This window comes from Bos mutus, chromosome 5 (assembly GCF_027580195.1).
Source record: "Bos mutus isolate GX-2022 chromosome 5, NWIPB_WYAK_1.1, whole genome shotgun sequence".
Taxonomy (NCBI): domain Eukaryota; kingdom Metazoa; phylum Chordata; class Mammalia; order Artiodactyla; family Bovidae; genus Bos; species Bos mutus.
Window position 1 is genome coordinate 98080844 of NC_091621.1, and position 17841 is coordinate 98098684.

Here is a 17841-nt window from a genome sequence, read left to right on the forward strand (position 1 = left end):
CAAGATAATAAAACAATTATAAATACACATGCATCTAAATATGTACAGCAAATATTAACAAACATAAAGGGAGAAATTGACAATAACACAATAATAGTAGGGGACTTTAATGTCCAAATTTACATAAATGGACAGATCATCCAGAAAAAAATCAATAAGGAAACACTGTATTTAAATCTCACATTATATCAGATACCAGTAATAGATATATACAGAACATTCCATGCAAAAGTAACAGAATACACATTTTTTTAATGAACATGAATTCTCTAGAGTATATAACATACTAAGGCATGAAACAAGTCTCAATAAATTTGAGAAGATTGATATCTTAACAAGCACTTTTTCAAGGACAACTATAAGAGACTAGAAATCAACCACAGAGAAAAAACTGTGAAAAACACAAACATATGGTGTCAAACAACATGCTACTCAACAGTCAATGGGTCATTAAAGAAAATGAAGACAGTATTTAAAAATACCAGAAGACAAATGAAGCTGTAAACACGATGATCCAAAATCTATGAGGTGCTGCAAAAGCTGTTCTAAGAGAGAAGTTTATTGTGATGCAACCTTATCTAAGAAAATCTAAAATTGATTGACTTTCAGTTCAGTCCAGTTCAGTTGCTCAGTCGTGTCCGACTCTTTGTGACCCCATGAATCACAGCACGCCAGGCCTACCTGTCCATTACCAACCCCCGGAGTTCACTCAAACTCATGTCCATCGAGTCGGTGATGCCTTCCAGCCATCTCATCCTCTGTCGTCCCCTTCTCCTCCTGCCCCCAATCCCTCCCAGCATCAGAGTCTTTTCCAATGAGTCAACTCTTTGCATGAGGTGGCCAAAGTACTGGAGTTTCAGTTTTAGCATCATTCCTTCCAAAGAACACCCAGGACTGATCTCCTCTAGAATGGACCGGTTGGATCTCCTTGCAGTCCAACGGACTCTCAAGAGTCTTCTCCAACACCACAGTTCAAAAGCATCAATTCTTCGGTGCTTACCTTTCCTCACAGTCCAACTCTCCCATCCATACATGACCACTGGAAAAACCATAGCCTTGACTAGACGGACCTTTGTTGGCAAAGTAATGTCTCTGCTTTTGAATATGCTATCCAGGTTGGTCATAACTTTCCTTCCAAGGAGTAAGCGTCTTCTAATTTCATGGTTGCAATCCCATCTGCAGTGATTTTGGAGCCCCCCCAAAATAAAGTTTCTTTATTTGACACTGTTTCCACTGTTTCCCCATCTATTTCCCATGAAGTGACAGAACCAGATGCCATGATTTTAATTTTCTGAATGTTGAGCTTTAAGCCAACTTTTTCACTCTCCACTTTCACTTTCATCAAGAGGCTTTTTAGTTCCTCTTCACTTTCTGCCATAAGGGTGGTGTCATCTGCATATCTGAGGTTATTATTTCTCCCGGCTGAGTTTAGACCTAAAAGAAATTAGAAAATGAAGAACAAAGCCCAGAGTAATTACAAGAAAAGAATTCATAAAGATCAGAATGAAAATAAATAAATTAGAGACTTAAAGATAATAGAAAGCATCAATGAAAATAAGAGCTGGTTCTTTTAAAATAAAAAAAAATCTTATACAATTTTATTGACTCATCAAAAAAAAAAAAGATGAGAGAGAGCCCAAATAAATAAAATCAGAAAAGAAATTATAACCAACATCTTAAAAGGACAAAGAATTATAGACCAATAAAAAGACCAATGTAGAATAATTGGATAAGCTCCTAGAAATATACAGTCTCCCAAAACTGAATTAGGAACAAATATTATGACCATTAATGAAATTTAATCAGGAGGCAAAACTCTCCACAAACAAAAGTCTAAGACATGACGTCTTCAAATATTTAAAGAATATTAACATCTACCTTTCTCAAACTATTCTAAAAAATTAAAGAATAAAGAAGACTTTTCAACACCTTTTCAACCAGTAACACCTGTCTAAAGGCCGGTATTACCCTAATACCAGAACCAGACAAAGACACCACAGATAAAGAAAATTACAGGCCAATATCTCTGATGATTATAGGTGAAAAAACTCTCAACAAAAATTAGCCAATTAAATTCAATAATACATTAGAAAGATGATATACTATGATCAGATACAATTTATTTCAGGGATGTAAATATGGTTCAATATATTCACAGATCAAACAATGTGATACATCACATTAACAAACTGAAGAACAAAAATTATATTTTTATCTCAATAGATACGGAAAAAGCTTTTGAAAAAATTCAACCCCCATTTATGATTAAAAACTCTTAACAAAGTAGGATTAGAGGGAACATACTTCAACATAATAGAGGTCATATATGACAAGCCCACAGTTAACATCATGTTCAACAATGAAAAGCCAAAGCATTTCCTGTATGATCAGGGAACTAAGATACCCTTACTGAGTGGAAGGCCAAAAAAACTTTCAATAAATTTCATTTCTAAAAATGATTAATATATATAATCTGCTCTTTTTTTATATGCTAACAATGAAAACTGAGGAAGAAAAACTGAGAAATCACTTTTACAATTGCATCAGCGTGATTAAAATACAAATACCTAGGGATAAACCTAGGAAGTTACTTGGAAAACTAAAATACATCGATGAAAGAAACAACATAACACAAACTAGTGGAAAGATATTTGGTTCTCATGGATTGGAAGAATTAATATTGCTAAAATGACCATTTGTACACAAGGCAGTCTACTAATTCAATGCAATTCGTATCATAGTACCAATAACATTTTTCACAAAACTAAATCAGATGATCACATGGATCACAGCCTTGTCTAACTGAATGAAACTATGAGCCATGCCATGTAGGGCCACCCTAGACTGATGGGTCATGGTAGAGAGTTCTGACAAAACGTGGTCCACTGGAGAAGGGAATGGCAAACCACTTCAGTATTCTTGCCTTGGGAACCCCTTGAACAGTATAAAAACGCAAAAAGACATGACACTGAAAGATGAACTCCCCAGGTTGGCAGGTGCCCAATATGATACTGGAGAAGAGTGGAGAAATAACTTCAGAAAGAATGAAGAGATCTGGCCAAAGCAAAAACAGTGCCCAGTTGTGGATGTGACTGGTGATGGAAGTAAAGTCTGATGCTATAAAGAACGATATTGCATAGGAAGCTGGAATGTTAGATCCATGAATCAAGGTAAATTGGAAGTGGTCAAACAGAATATGTGTACATTGACATTTTAGAAATCAGTGAACTAAAATGGACTGGAATGGATGATTTTAATTCAGATGAACATTATATCTACCACTGTGGGCAAGAATACCTTAGAAGAGATGGAGTAGCCCTCATAGTCAACAAAAGAGTCCAAAATGCGATACTTGGGTACAATTTCAAAAATGACAGAATGATCTCTGTTCATTTCCAAGGCAAACCAAACAATATCACAGTAATCCAAGTCTAGGCCCAGCCACTAGTGCCGAAGGAGCTGATGTTGAATGTTTCTTTGAACATCTACAAGACCTCCTAGAGCTAACACCAAAAAAAAGATGTCCTTTTCATCATAGGGGACTGGAATGCAAAAGTAGGAAGTCAAGAGATACCTGGAGTAACAGGCAAGTTTGGCCTTGAAGTACAAAATGAAGCAGGGCAAAGGCTTCATTAGGACTGATGCTGAAGCTCCAACACTTTGGTCAGCTGATACAAATAATTGACTCATTGGAAAAGATCCTAACGCTGGAAAGATTGAAGGCAGGAGGAGAAGGGGATGATAGAGGATGAAATGGTTGGATGGCATCACTGATTTGATGGACATGAGTTTGAGCAAGCTCCAGGAGTTGACGATAGACAGGGAAGCTGGCATGTTGCAGTCCAGGGGGTTGCAAAGAGTCAGACACGACTGAGTGACTGAAATGACAGAAATCAAATAATTCTAAAATTTTTATGGAAACTCAATATACCCTGAGTAGCCAAACATTTTGAGGAAGAGCAAAGATAAAGGTATCACATTCCTTGGGTTCAACCTATACTAGAAACCTACAATAATCAAAGCAGTATGTTCCTGACACAAGAACAGATGTATAGATCAAAGGAGCAGAATAGAGAACTCAGAAATAAACCTACACTTCTATGGGCCATTAGTCTATGATAAGGTGGCAAGAATATACAATGGGGAGAAGACAGCCTTTTTAATCAGAGGTGTTTGGAAAACTGGATAGCTGAAAAGAATCAAACTAGTCCACTGTCTCATACTATATGTAAAAATAAATTTAAAATGGTTTAGAGACTTAAATTTAAGCCATAAAATATCTAGAAGAAAATGTATGCAGTTTGCTCCTTGACATTATCCTTAATATATATATATATATATATATATATATATATTGATTTATCTTCTCAACCAAGGGAAAAAAGCAAAAAACAACAAATAGTAATACATCAAACTAAAATGCTTTTGCAAGTTAAGGAAATTATTAACAAAATAAAAAGATTATTGCATGGGAGAAGATGTTTGCAAATCATATATCTGATAAGGGATTAATATACAATATATTCATACTACCCAACATCAAAAAATAACAATTAAAAATTAAGCATTGAGCAGAGATCCTGAATAATCATTTCCCAAAGGAGACATAGAGATGGCTAACAGACTCATGAAAAGATGCCTAATGCCACTAATCATTAGGGAAATGCAAATCACGATCAGATACCACCTCATACCTGCCAGAATAGCTATCCTGAAAAAGACAACAAATAACAAGCATTGTTTAGGATGTGGAGAAAAGGAGACCCTCATGTAGTTTTTACGAGAATGTAAATTAGTGCAACCACAATGGATAACATTATGGCGATTCCTCAAAACATTAAAAATAGAAGTGCCATATGATGCAGAAATTTCACTTCTTGGTGTTTAATTATTGTCTACTACTGATACTAATTGCATGTCTGAGATATCAGGATGTAAGCTTCTCAGGAAAAGTATATACAGGTATTTTTTTTTTTCAAATATAATTTGCTTGGATAATTTCTATAGCCAGGCAGTTTTCCCACAAAGAGAGCCCAGTTGCATATGTATCAGAATTTTTATTGGTTCTTTTTTCTGTTTGGTTTTGGTATGGATTAAGTGTAGGAAATAAAAGAAAACAGAAACACGAATTCAAAAAGATATGTGCATCTTTGTGTTCATGGTAGGATTATTCACAATAAACAAGATAAGGAAGCGTATCAACAGATGAATGGATAAAGAAAATCTGATATATATATATATATATATATATATATATATACACATACATACACACACATGCTTAGTCACTCAGTCATGTCTAACTCCTTATGACCCCATGGACTGTAGCCTGCCAGCCTCTGTCCATGGGGATTCTCCAGGTAAGAATACTGTGGTGGGTTGCCATGCCCTCCTCCAGGGGATCTTCCCAACCCAGGGATTGAACCTAGGTCTCTCACATTGCAAGTGGATTCTTTACTGTCTGAGTCACCAGGAAGCCATATATATACATATATATATATATGTATATATATAATAAAATGTTATTTGGTCATATAAATAATGAAATCTTGAAATTTATGACAACATAGAAGAACTTACAGAGTACTGTGCTAAGTGAAATGTCAGACAGAGAAAGACAAATACCAAATAAATTTACTTACATGTGAAGTCTTAAAAACAAAAACATGAACAAATGGAACAAGTAAAGTAGAGTCATAAATACCAAAAACAAATAGGTGTTTTCTAGAGAGGAGAGGGGTAGGTGGATGAGTGATATAGGTAAGGGAAATTAAGAGGTACAGACTTCCAGTTGCAAAATAAATGGAGTCACAGATATAGAATGTAGAGTATGGGAATATAGTTAATAATTATGTCATATCTTTGTGTGGTGACAGATGCTAACTAGACTTGCTGTGATCATTTTGAAATGTGTAGAATATTGAAATATTATGTTGTGTAACAGAAACTAACATAGTGTTGTTGGTTAATTATACTTCAAACAAACAAACAAACTCATAGGAGGATATCAGATCTGTGGTTACCAGATTCAGGAGTGCAGGGTAATTGGGCGAAGGAGGTCAAAAGTAACTTTCAGTTATAAGATAAACAGTATATAATATAATTAGCACTCATATGTTATATATGACTTTGTTAAGAGTAAATTCTAAAAGTTCTCATCACAAGGAAAAAGTATTTTTTATTTTCATTTAATTTTGTATTTATATGAGATGATCGATGTTCCAATAAACTTATTACAGTAATCATTTTATGATGTATGTGCATCAAATCTTTATGCTATACACCTTAGACTTACATGGTGATGTATGTCAATTATGTCTCAATAAAACTGGAAGTTAAAAAAAACACACTAAATACATATTCTTCAGTACTTCAAGAAAAGATGTCCTTGTACTAACAATGCATATGTGTGATCCACAAAAGTAAAAATCTGAGGCAGAGTTTCACTGGAATCTGTCTTTTCATGGGGTCACTGTGTGTCACTATATTGCATGGATATTTATTTTCTTTTTAAGCAATACATTCTAAAAGCAGAAAGGGGTGAAAGAGAAGAGAAAATATATCAAGATGCATGAATGAAATCAAATTTTACCAGGAGAATTAAATTTTTAGAGGTCTAATAGGCTTAAAATTTTATTTTAAATGTTTATAATTGCCTTTCCATTTTGAACATGTGATGAAACTGATACAGGAAGGAGAGTTGGCCAGCTTGAATTGCATTGTTGTGAAAGTGGATGTATTAATGCTAAGTCACAAGGATAAATCGATTCCCTTGTTCTTCAGAAATTAAGAAATTAAAGTTTTAACAATACTCCAGATCAAGATAGAAAGTGTGTATGATTTCAATAGTTATGTTTATAAGCCTTAAAACAGCTCACATTTTATATTTTAGTTAAAATTTTTGTATTAATTTGCCTGGCTTTCTGAAGCAAACTTCTAAGAAAATTGACACCCTATTGTACCAGAAGTTTAAATAGATCAGCTCATCTTGATATTTGAAAATATCAGTTGGAAAAGATTTAGGAAACAGCAAAACAAGGCAATTTTTAAGGTAAAGTCACCTTGTAGAATATGACAGGTACATTCACAGTTTTCATTGTATTAATAAAATCAGATGGTCTGGATTCAAATCCTAGCTGTGCCATTTACTATGTTTCCTTCCATCAAAAGTTAACTTTTCTGCTTCTGTTTCTCCATCTATAATATGGGAAAACTAATAAATTTAAGACAGTCTTTTGGACTCTGTGGGAGATGGCAAGGGTGGGATGATTTGGGAGAGTGGCATTGAAACATGTATATTATCATATGTGAAATGGATCACCAGTCCAGTTTCAATGCATGGGACAGGGTGCTTGGGCCTGGTGCACTGGGATGACCCAGAGGGATGGGATGGGGAGGGAGGTGGGAGGGGGGTTCAGGATGGGGAACACATGTACGCCCGTGGCTGATTCATGTCAATGTATGGCAAAACCACTACAATATTGTAAAGTAATTAGCCTCCAATTAAAATGAATTAATTTATATATAAAAAAAGAAATAAATGGGTAGCATATATAAAAATAGTGTGTGTGTGTGTGTGTGTGTGTGCTCAGTCATGTCTGACTCTGTGACTCTAAGGACCCTAGCCCACCAGGCTCCACTGTCCATGGGATCCTCCAGGCAAGAATACTGGAGTGGGTTGCCATGCCCTCCTGCAAAGGATTGTCCCAAACCAGGAATCATAACCTTCATCTCTTAACATCTCCTACATTGGCAGACAGGTTCTTTACCACTAGCGCCACCTGCACCATCTGGAAAGCCCTAAAACTAGCTTTGCATGTGTGCTAATTTGCTTCAGTTGTCTCCCAGTCTTTGGGACCTATGGACTCTAGCCTACCAGGTTCACTTGTCCATAGGATTCTCTTGGCAAGAATACTGGAGCGGGTTGCCATATTCTCCTCCAGGGGATTTTCCTGACCCAGGGGAAAATTTAGTATACAAATATCTATTTTTGAAATATTTTGACATATAATACACATTTTTACATATTTCTATTATTAATAGTAGTATTGAAAATTTTTTAAATAATCAAAAGAAATAGCTTATACAATACATGTGAAAGGCTCAGCATAGGGGTTAATACAAATGTAAACTTTAAGCAGTAGTATTATCACTATCTAAAACCCCTATGACTTCCCTGGTGGTTGAGACGGTAAAGCCTCTGTCTACAATGAGGAACACCCGGTTTCGATCCCTGGGTCGGGAAGATCCACTGGAGAAGGAAATGGCAGTCCACTGCAGTACTGTTGCCTGGAAAATCCCATGGACAGAGGAGACTGGTAGGCTACAGTCCATTGGGTCACAAAGAGTCGGACACGACTGAGCGACTTCATTCATTCATTCATTCAAAACCCCTATACTTAGCCTGTCAGCTGGAAGATTCTGATACTCAGACTAAGCAAAACAAATATTAACAAATCCTGTGCAAAAGAGCCTCTTGATGAGGGTGAAAGAGGAGAGAGTAAAAACTGGCTTGAAACTCAACATTCAGAAAACTTTTAGATCATGGCATCCAGTCCCTTCACTTCATATAAATAGAAGGGGAAAAAGTGGTGCAGTGACAGATTTTATTTTCTTGGACTCCAAAATCACTGCAGATGGTAACTACAGCCATGAAATTAAAAGACACTTGCTCCTTGGAAGAAAAGTTATGACAAATTCAGACAGTATGTTAAAATCAGAGATATCAGTTTGCTGACAAACATCCATATAGTCAAAGCTATGAAATGCCACTACTTTGGCACTTGATGCGAAGAGCTAACTCATTAGAAAAGATCCTGATGCTGGGAAAGACTGAAGGCAGGAGGAGTAGGGGAGAACAGAGGATGAGATGTTTGGATGGCATCACCGACCTGATGGACATGAGTTTGAGCAAGCTCTGGGAGTTGGTGATGAACAGGGAAGCCTGGCATGCTGCGCGGTTACAAAGAGATGGACACAACTGAGTGACTGAGTTGAACTAATTGTTTTTCCAGTAGAGATGTACAGATATGAGAGTTGGACCATAAAGAAAGCTGAGAGCCAAAGAACTGATGTTTTTGAACTGTGTTGCTGGGCAGACTCTTGAGAGTCCCTTGGACTGCAAAGAGATCAAACCAGTCAATCCCAAAGGAAATCAACCCTGAATATTCATTGGAAAGACTTTTGCTGAAGCTAAAGCTCCAATACTTTGGCCACTTGAAGTGAAGAGTTGACTCATTAGAAATAAGACCCTGATGCTGGGAAAGTTCAAAGGCAGTAGGAGAAGAGGGCAACAGAGGATGTTATGGTAAGATATCATCACCAACTCAATGAACATGAATTTGAGCAAACTCTGGGAGATAGTGGAGGACAGAGGAGCCTGGTGTATTGCAGTCTATGGAGTTGCAAAGAATCGGACATGACTTAGTGACTGCAAAACAACAAAAACCTGTTCAAACCCACATGAGTGTATGGAACAACTCCAGGCAGAAATAAGCATTGTTAAGGCACCACAGAACAAGAGGCACCGTATATTCTATCTATCCATTTTGGATACAAGATTGAAACAATTATATGGAGACAATTCTTTCTAAAATAATAACTAAATTCAATTTCTTTTATTTCTACATACTATAAAGACAATTAAAGTATAATTAACAATATTGGAAACCACACTATGACCTATACATAGTTTAGTAAACTGAGAATTTATGCATTAAATATATGATAATCCTTAGTTGTACATATAGAATTCTGCTATTAGTTTTAAAATCTTCCTCTCTAAGGGATCAGACATCCTTCACCAGACATAAAGAAGGAAAATGTGCCATATCTTACACTATTTCTCTCCTTTCTTCCCTTGGATTTTGAATTGTTGGCTAATCTATTATGTTCCTTCGTATTTAGGTCCCGTGCCAGACTGGACAAGGCATTCAATTGTGGAGGATTTTTAATACTTACTGTAGAAAAGTTATTAAGTTTCTGACTGTAACTACCAAAAATATTGAGACTTTTAAGGGGAGTAAGACATACAAACTACCATGTATAAAATAAATAAGCAACAAGGATATATTTTACAGCACAAGGAAATATAGCCACTATTTTGTAATAATTTGAATGTAGTAAAATCTATAAAAATATTGAGTCACTATGTTGCACACCTGAAACCAATATTATAAATTGACTATACTTCAGTTTTAAAGAGAGGAAGATTTTAGACTATGTTTCTATATCTCTAGCTATCAGTGTTTGAAACTGCAAAGAATTTAAGCAGATTGGTAATTAGGGTATCTTTCCTCTGACCATAACAATATCTATAGAATGTCTGCCTTTAATATTTATCACCAAGAAACAACTTCTCCCCATTGGCACAAAGTTTAGCTTTTTCTCTGTTTTTTTCACTGGATCTGGAGAATTCTATAATATGTATTTTTTGTTACTTGACTCATTCACCAAATATTTATTGTTTACTATGTCCCAGGAAATTCTCTAGGTCTAGGGAGATACAATAGTGAATGAGACATAGCCCACAGCTTCAGAGTTGACTTTATTTACAAGGAGAGTAATTCCTGTCTAATTGTTTAGATGAAAGATAGAAATTGCATAATTAGTTATATGTAGAAAGAAAGTCTTGGTTTCTAAGACATTTTCTGAGTATTTTTATATCAAACATCATTTTTAGGAGCTGCAACTTATTAAAAAATCTAAACAGCAGGTATCACACTGATTGTATGTCCAGCATTTCATTTCTCTAAATATATAATCATCACAATGTGGTAGATGGTCCTAGTCACCACAATTGTGAAACAAACTTTGGTAAAGATATAAAGTCTTAAGATTGGAAAATTTGTAGGCTCTTACAAAGGTCCATCTAGTCAAGGCTATGGTTTTTCCAGTGGTCATGTATGGATGTGAGAGTTGGACTGTGAAGAAAGCTGAGCACTGAAGAATTGATGCTTTTGAACTGTGGTATTGCAGCAAACTCTTGAGAGTCCCTTGGACTTCAAGGAGATCCAACTAGTCCACTCTAGAGGAGATCAGTCCTGGGTGTTCTTTGGAAGGAATGATGCTAAAGCTGAAACTCCAGTACTTTGACCACCTCATGCGAAGAGTTGACTCATTGGAAAGACTCTGATGCTGGGAGGGGTTGGGGGCAGAAGGAGAAGGGGATGACAGAGGATGACATGGCTGTATGGCATCACCAACTCGATGGACATGAGTTTGAGTGAACTCCAGGAGTTGGTGATGGATGGAGAGGCCTGGCGTGTTGCAATTCATGGGGTCTCAAAGAATCAGACATGACTGAGCAACTGAACTGAACTGAAACTGATTTCACATGATGTTTCTGTGAGGTTTATCCTTATTATTTGAAAAGATTTTCAAAGATTCTCCAGTTACAACTATATTAACCTTAGAGTAAATTCCCTGATAGCTCAGATGGTAAAGAATCTGCCTGCAATGCAAGAGACTTAGGTTCAATCCCTAGGTCAGGAAGATTCCGTGGAGAAGGGAGTGGCTGGCTACCCACTCTGGCATTCTTACCTAGGTAATTCCATGGGCAAAGGTTACAATTCTTTGGGTTGCAAAGAATCGGACCCGATTGAGCAACAAACACTTTCACTTTAGAGTGAATTCGTGAGAATAAATCTCTCTTAAGATATTTCCACATTAGTTCAGTTGCCTAATGAAACAATAATCTAAAGAATATGAGAGCAAAATATAATGTAAAATATGCAATCGAAAAAAGGAAGAGATGCTTTAATACAAGACTAACACTACCAAGGAGAAGAAGAAATGAGAAAATTAAATATCCTTAATATCACAAATTATTCTTAGCTCTCCACATAAGAGACTCTTGAGCATCTCTTGGACAGCAAGGAGATCAAACCAGTCAATCATAAAGAAAATGAACCCTGAATATTCATTGGAAGGACTGATGGTAAAGCCAAAGCTCCAGTACTTTGGCCACCTGAAGCAAAGAGCTGACTCATTGGAAAAGATCCTGATGCTGAGAAAGATTGAGGGCAGGAGGAAAATAGGGCAACAGAGAATGAGATGGTTGAATGGAATCATTGACTCAATGGACGTGAGTTTGAGCGAACTCTGGTAGATGGTGAAGGACAAAGAAAACTGGCATACTGTAGTACATAGAGTAACAAGGAGTTGGACATGATTTAGTGACTGAAAAGCAACATAAGAGAAGCACTGTAGTGGATGCTGAAGGTACAGAGATGAATGTGTGTTTGTGTGTGTGCGTGTGCACTAAGTCACTTCAGTTGTGTCCAACTCTTTGTGACCCTATGGACTGAAGCCCTCCAAGCTCCTCTGTCCATGGGACTCTCCAGGCAAGAATAGTTGAGTGGTTGCTATGTCTTCCTCCAGGGGATCTTCTTGACCCAGAGATCGAACCTGCATCTCTTACATCTCCTACACTGGCAGTCAGTTCTTTACCACTTGTGCCACCTGGGAAGCCCATATACATATATATTATGTTTATTGATAGAAGTGCTCAACAATTTCATCTTATTTAAGCTTTTCCCTGGAGGAACCCTTAAATATATATTATAGAAATAATTGAGATTAAGAATATTGACAATTTGAAGATATGTGCATAGGTAATTCCTAAATCCTTTAAGCTAGGCTTCATACACGAAGTCCACATGCACAAGCTGGATTTAGAAAAGGCAGAGGAACCAGAGATCAAATTGTCAACATCCTTTGGGTTGTAGAAAAAGCAAGGGAAATCCAGGAAAACTTCTGCTTCATCTACTATTATAAAGCCTTTGATTGTGTGGATCACAAGAAACTATGTAAAATTCTTAAGGAGATGGATATACCAGACCATTTGAGAAACCTGTATGCAGTATGCAGTTCAAGAAGAAACAGTTAGAATCAGACATGGAACAAGAGACTGGTTCAAAACTGGGAAAGGAAGACATCAAAGCAGTGTACTGTCACCCTGCTTATTTAACTTATATGCAAAGTACATCACACAAAATGCTGGGCTGGATGAATCACAAAGTGAAATCCAGATTGCAGGGAGAAATATCAACAACCTCAGGTATACAGATGACACTACTCTAATAGCAGAAAGTGTTTACACGTGTACACCCGTGGTGGATTCATGTTGATGTATGGCAAAACCAGTACAATATTGTAAAGTAAAAAAATAATAAAAAATAAAACAGTTGTTCCAAAAAAAAAAAAAAAAATCCACCAACTAATAGCAGAAAGTGAAGAGGAGATAAATGCCTCTTGATGAGGGTGAAAGAGGAGAGTGAAAAAGCTGGCTTAAAACTCAACATTCAATAAACTAAGATCATGGCATCCTGCCCCACGACTTCATGGCAAATAAATGGGGAAAAAGTAGAAGGAGTGACAAATCTTATTTTCTTGTCCTCCCAAATCACTGTGGATGGTGACCACAGCCATGAAATTAAAAGACATTTCCTCCTGAAAGAAAAGCTATGACAAACCTAAACAGTGTATTAAAAAGCAGAGACATCACCTTGCTGACAAAAGTGTGTACAGTCAAAGCTATGGTTTTTCCAGTAGTCATTTATGGATGTGAGAGTTGGGCCATAAAGAAGGCTGACCACTGAAGAATCAATACTTCTGAATGGTGGTGCTGGAGAAGACTCCTGAGAGTCCCTTAGACTACAATGAGATCAAGTCAGCCAATCCTAAAGGAAATCAACTCTGAATATTCATTGGAAGGGAATAATATAATGCTGAGGCCCCAATACTTTGGCAACCTTATGTGAAGAGCTGATTCACTGGAAAAGACCCTAATGTTGGGAAAGACTGAGGACAGGAAGAGAAGGGGATGATAAAGGATGAGATGGTTGGATGGCATCATTGACTCAATGGACAAGGGTTTGAGCAAACTCCAGGAGATACGAAGGACAGGGGAAGCCTGTGTACTGTGGTCCATGGGGTTGCAAAGAGTCAGACACCACTTAGTGACTGAACATGAGCAACAATTCCTCATTTGGATTTTTGGTTTCCAAAATAGGAAGTCAATAAAAGTACTATTATTTATTTTATCCATATGGAACACTTACCCTCAAAATATCATTAAAAATTTTAGTCTCACAAGTGGAAAAATTGAGATTGTTATACTTAAAATAATTAATAATAGCCTTGGGCCAAAATGTAAGGCTCCTCTGCTATCATTTCAGTGTATTTTCATCTAACCATTGTTTTAAGGATAAGGAAATGGGTTCAGAATGTTAAAGAGGAAAAAGAAGGGTAATGTGGGTTAAAGTGCAAGAAGGTCAGAGTGATGCCAATTTGAGGATCCAGTAGCAGTGACAACATTTACCATGGAATACAAACTCTTCTATGGCCTGACTCCTGCTTAATCTTTCCAGATTCTTCTTTTGTCACCCCCTGCTTCAACACATTAAACAGACTGCTGTGTTCAACACATGTTTTGTTGTCTCTTACCTCAGTGTCTCTGCTAATTCTTCTTCATCTGTCTGGAATACTGGTGTTTCCTTCATCCACTTAAAAAAAAATTTATTTATACACATTGTCCAAGCCTCAGATCAGACATCTCCACATTACCTTCTTCTTGCAAACAACCAACATCTTGTTCATACTTTTTTGTGAATATATCTTCAATGGAAACATGAAAAAAAAAATCTGTCCCCTAGCAACCGCTGTCTGTAAGCTACACTCATAAATCAACACAAAGAGAGGGAATGGGAGACATGGGAAGAAGCATTTGTGATTTCTTGGCTAAGCTTTAATTTAAAAAAATGATTAGAGTATGGTTGATTTAAAATGTGTTACTCAATATGCCAGCAAATTTGGAAAACTCAGCAGTGGCCACAGGACGGGAAAAGGTCAGTTTTCATTCCAATCCCAAAGAAAGGCAATGCCAAAGAATTCTCAAACTACCGCACAATTGCACTCATCTCACATGTTAGTAAAGCAATGCTCAAAATTCTCCAAGCCAGGCTTCAGCAATACGTGAACCGTGAACTTCCAGTTGTTCAAGCTGGTTTTAGAAAAGGCAGAGAAACCAGAGATCAAATTGCCAACATCCACTGGATCATGGAAAAAGCAAGAGAGTTCCAGAAAAACATCTATTTCTGCTTTATTGACTATGCCAAAGCCTTTGACTGTGTGGATCACAGTAAACTGTGGAAAATTCTGAAAGAGATGGGAATACCAGACCACCTGACCTGCCTCTTGAGAAATCTGTATGCAGGTCAGGAAGCAACACTTAGAACTGGACATGGAACAACAGACTGGTTCCAAATAGGAAAAGGAGTACATCAAGCCTGTATATTGTCACCCTGCTTATTTAATGCAGAGTACATCATGAGAAATGCTGGACTGGAAGAAGCACAAGCTGGAATCAAGATTGCTGGGAGAAATATCAATAACTTCAGATATGCAGATGACACCACCCTTATGGCAGAGGGTGAAGAGGAACTAAAAAGCCTCTTGATGAAAGTGAAAGAGGAGAGTGAAAAAGTTGGCTTAAAACTCAACATTCAGAAAACGAAGATCATGGCATCTGGTCCCATCACTTCATGGGAAATAGATGGGGAAACAGTGGAAACAGTGTCAGACTTTATTTTTCTGGGCTCCAAAATCACTGCAGATGGTGACTGCAGCCATGAAATTAAAAGACGCCTACTCCTTGGAAGGAAAGTTATGACCAACCTAGATAGCATATTGAAAAACAGACATTACTTTGTCAACAAAGGTCCATCTAGTCAAGGCTATGGTTTTTCCTGTGGTCATGTATGGATGTGAGAGTTGGACTGTGAAGAAGGCTGAGCGCCGAAGAATTGATGCTTTTGAACTGTGGTGTTGGAGAAGACTCTTGAGAGTCCCTTGGACTGCAAGGAGATCCAACCAGTCCATTCTGAAGGAGATCAGCCCTGGGATTTCTTTGGAAGGAATGATGCTAAAGCTGAAACTCCAGTACTTTGACCACCTCATGTGAAGAGTTGACTCATGGGAAAAGACTCTGATGCTGGGAGGGATTGGGGGCAGGAGGAGAAGAGGACGACAGAGGACAAGATGGCTGGATGGCATCAGTGATCAATGGACGTGAGTCTGAGTGAACTCCGTGAGTTGGTGATGGACAGGGAGGCCTGGCGTGCTGTAATTCATGGGGTCGCAAAGAGTCGGACATGACTGAGCGACTGAACTGAACTGAACTGAACTGATCAACTGTGTAGCAGAGTGCACCAGTTCCTTATTAGTTATCTATAATATATATAGTAGTATGTATATGTCAATCCTGGAGCTTCCTAGATGACGCTAGTGGTAAAGAACCTGCCTGCCAATTCAGGAGACACAGGTTCCATACCTGGATCAGGAAGTGCCGGGAGCCAGCGTGAGGAACTCCGCCCATGACAAAGGTCATGAGGAAGGGGTTTGGCATACGCAAAGGCGGGATGGAGCCTCAGGAGTCCCCCTGGAAATTCTCAAGCATCTACCCCCAAAACCAGAGTCTGCCTACTTTCTGCTTTGTGCTTTCACCTACACCTCTGACTTTATGGCGGGCTGTCCCCCACTACCTCTTTCTGAAAAAAGAGTTAACTTACAGCTCCAGTTAATAATTCCTGGGTGGGACAATGTTTCAACCTACAAACTCCTTTGGAAGTCCTCTAGCCTGCCTGAATAGGTTGTTCCGGCCACATGTGATTGTTCAGAGCCTCCCAACTGTGAGAGGCATGAGATGTTCTAAACTGTCTAAATACAGATTCCTTTGAGCAGTTAAAAGATTGATTAGAAATTGTATTGGTGAAGGGTTTTTCACTTGTTGGGCCAATGTTTGCTACTAAGTCTCCATATCCCTTACCTACTGTGTCCCTGGCAGTGTATTGATTGATATAATTGGTGTATAGAAATGTAAGTAGTAGCTTTAATGTTTGTAACCTTGGACGCTTGAGTTAATTCTTTTTCTTGTTATAGCCCACCACACCTTTGCCCTATAGGAATGCAACTTTATCTAATGCTTTTGGAGGGTGACGCCTGACTAATCACCTTTAGAGAAAAATAAGTTTTCTTAAGAAAGGGTCTTAAAATGTTAACAGGCCTCCGGGCCAGAAGATGATGTAAATCACCTAAACTTTTGCATATGATAAGTTTGCAGGAAGAAAGCATGGCTTACTGCTGACTCTACCCCTTTCCCCCATTATCCTCTATGCACAACTTAAGGTATAAAAACTACTTTGGAAAATAAAGTGTGGGCCTTGTTCACCAAAACTTGGTCTCCTCATGTCGTTCTTTCTCTCACCTTCTGGCTGAATTATTCAGCCTCTTTTCTCCACTAAATTTTCTCACTGAGCTATCCTTATTCTGTTACTCTTTATATCCTTAATTAACGTTTAATTAAGCAATTATTTCCTGATCCTCGCCGATGCCGTCCCTGCTTTGAATTCCCTGGATCCACTGGGGCTGGACCCCGGCAAGGAAGATCCCTTGGAGAAGGACGTGCCCACCCACTCCAGTATTCTTGCCTGGAGAATCCCATGGACAGAGTAGCCTGGTGAGCTAGAGTCCATAGGATCACCAAGAGTCGGACACAACTGAAGCTACTTAGCCCACATGCACATATGTGAATCCCAACTTCCCAGTTTATCCCTCCACCCCTTTCTCCACTGATAACCATAAGATTGTTTTCTACATCTGTAACTCTATTTCTGTTTTGTAAATAAAACCATTTGTACCACTTTTTAAAAGTCAACATGTAAGGGCTTTCCTGGTGGCTCAGACAGTAAAGAATCCACCTGCAATGCGGGAGATGTGGGTTTGATCCCTGGGTTGGGAAGATCCCTTGGAGAAGGAAATGGTAATCCACTCCATTATTTT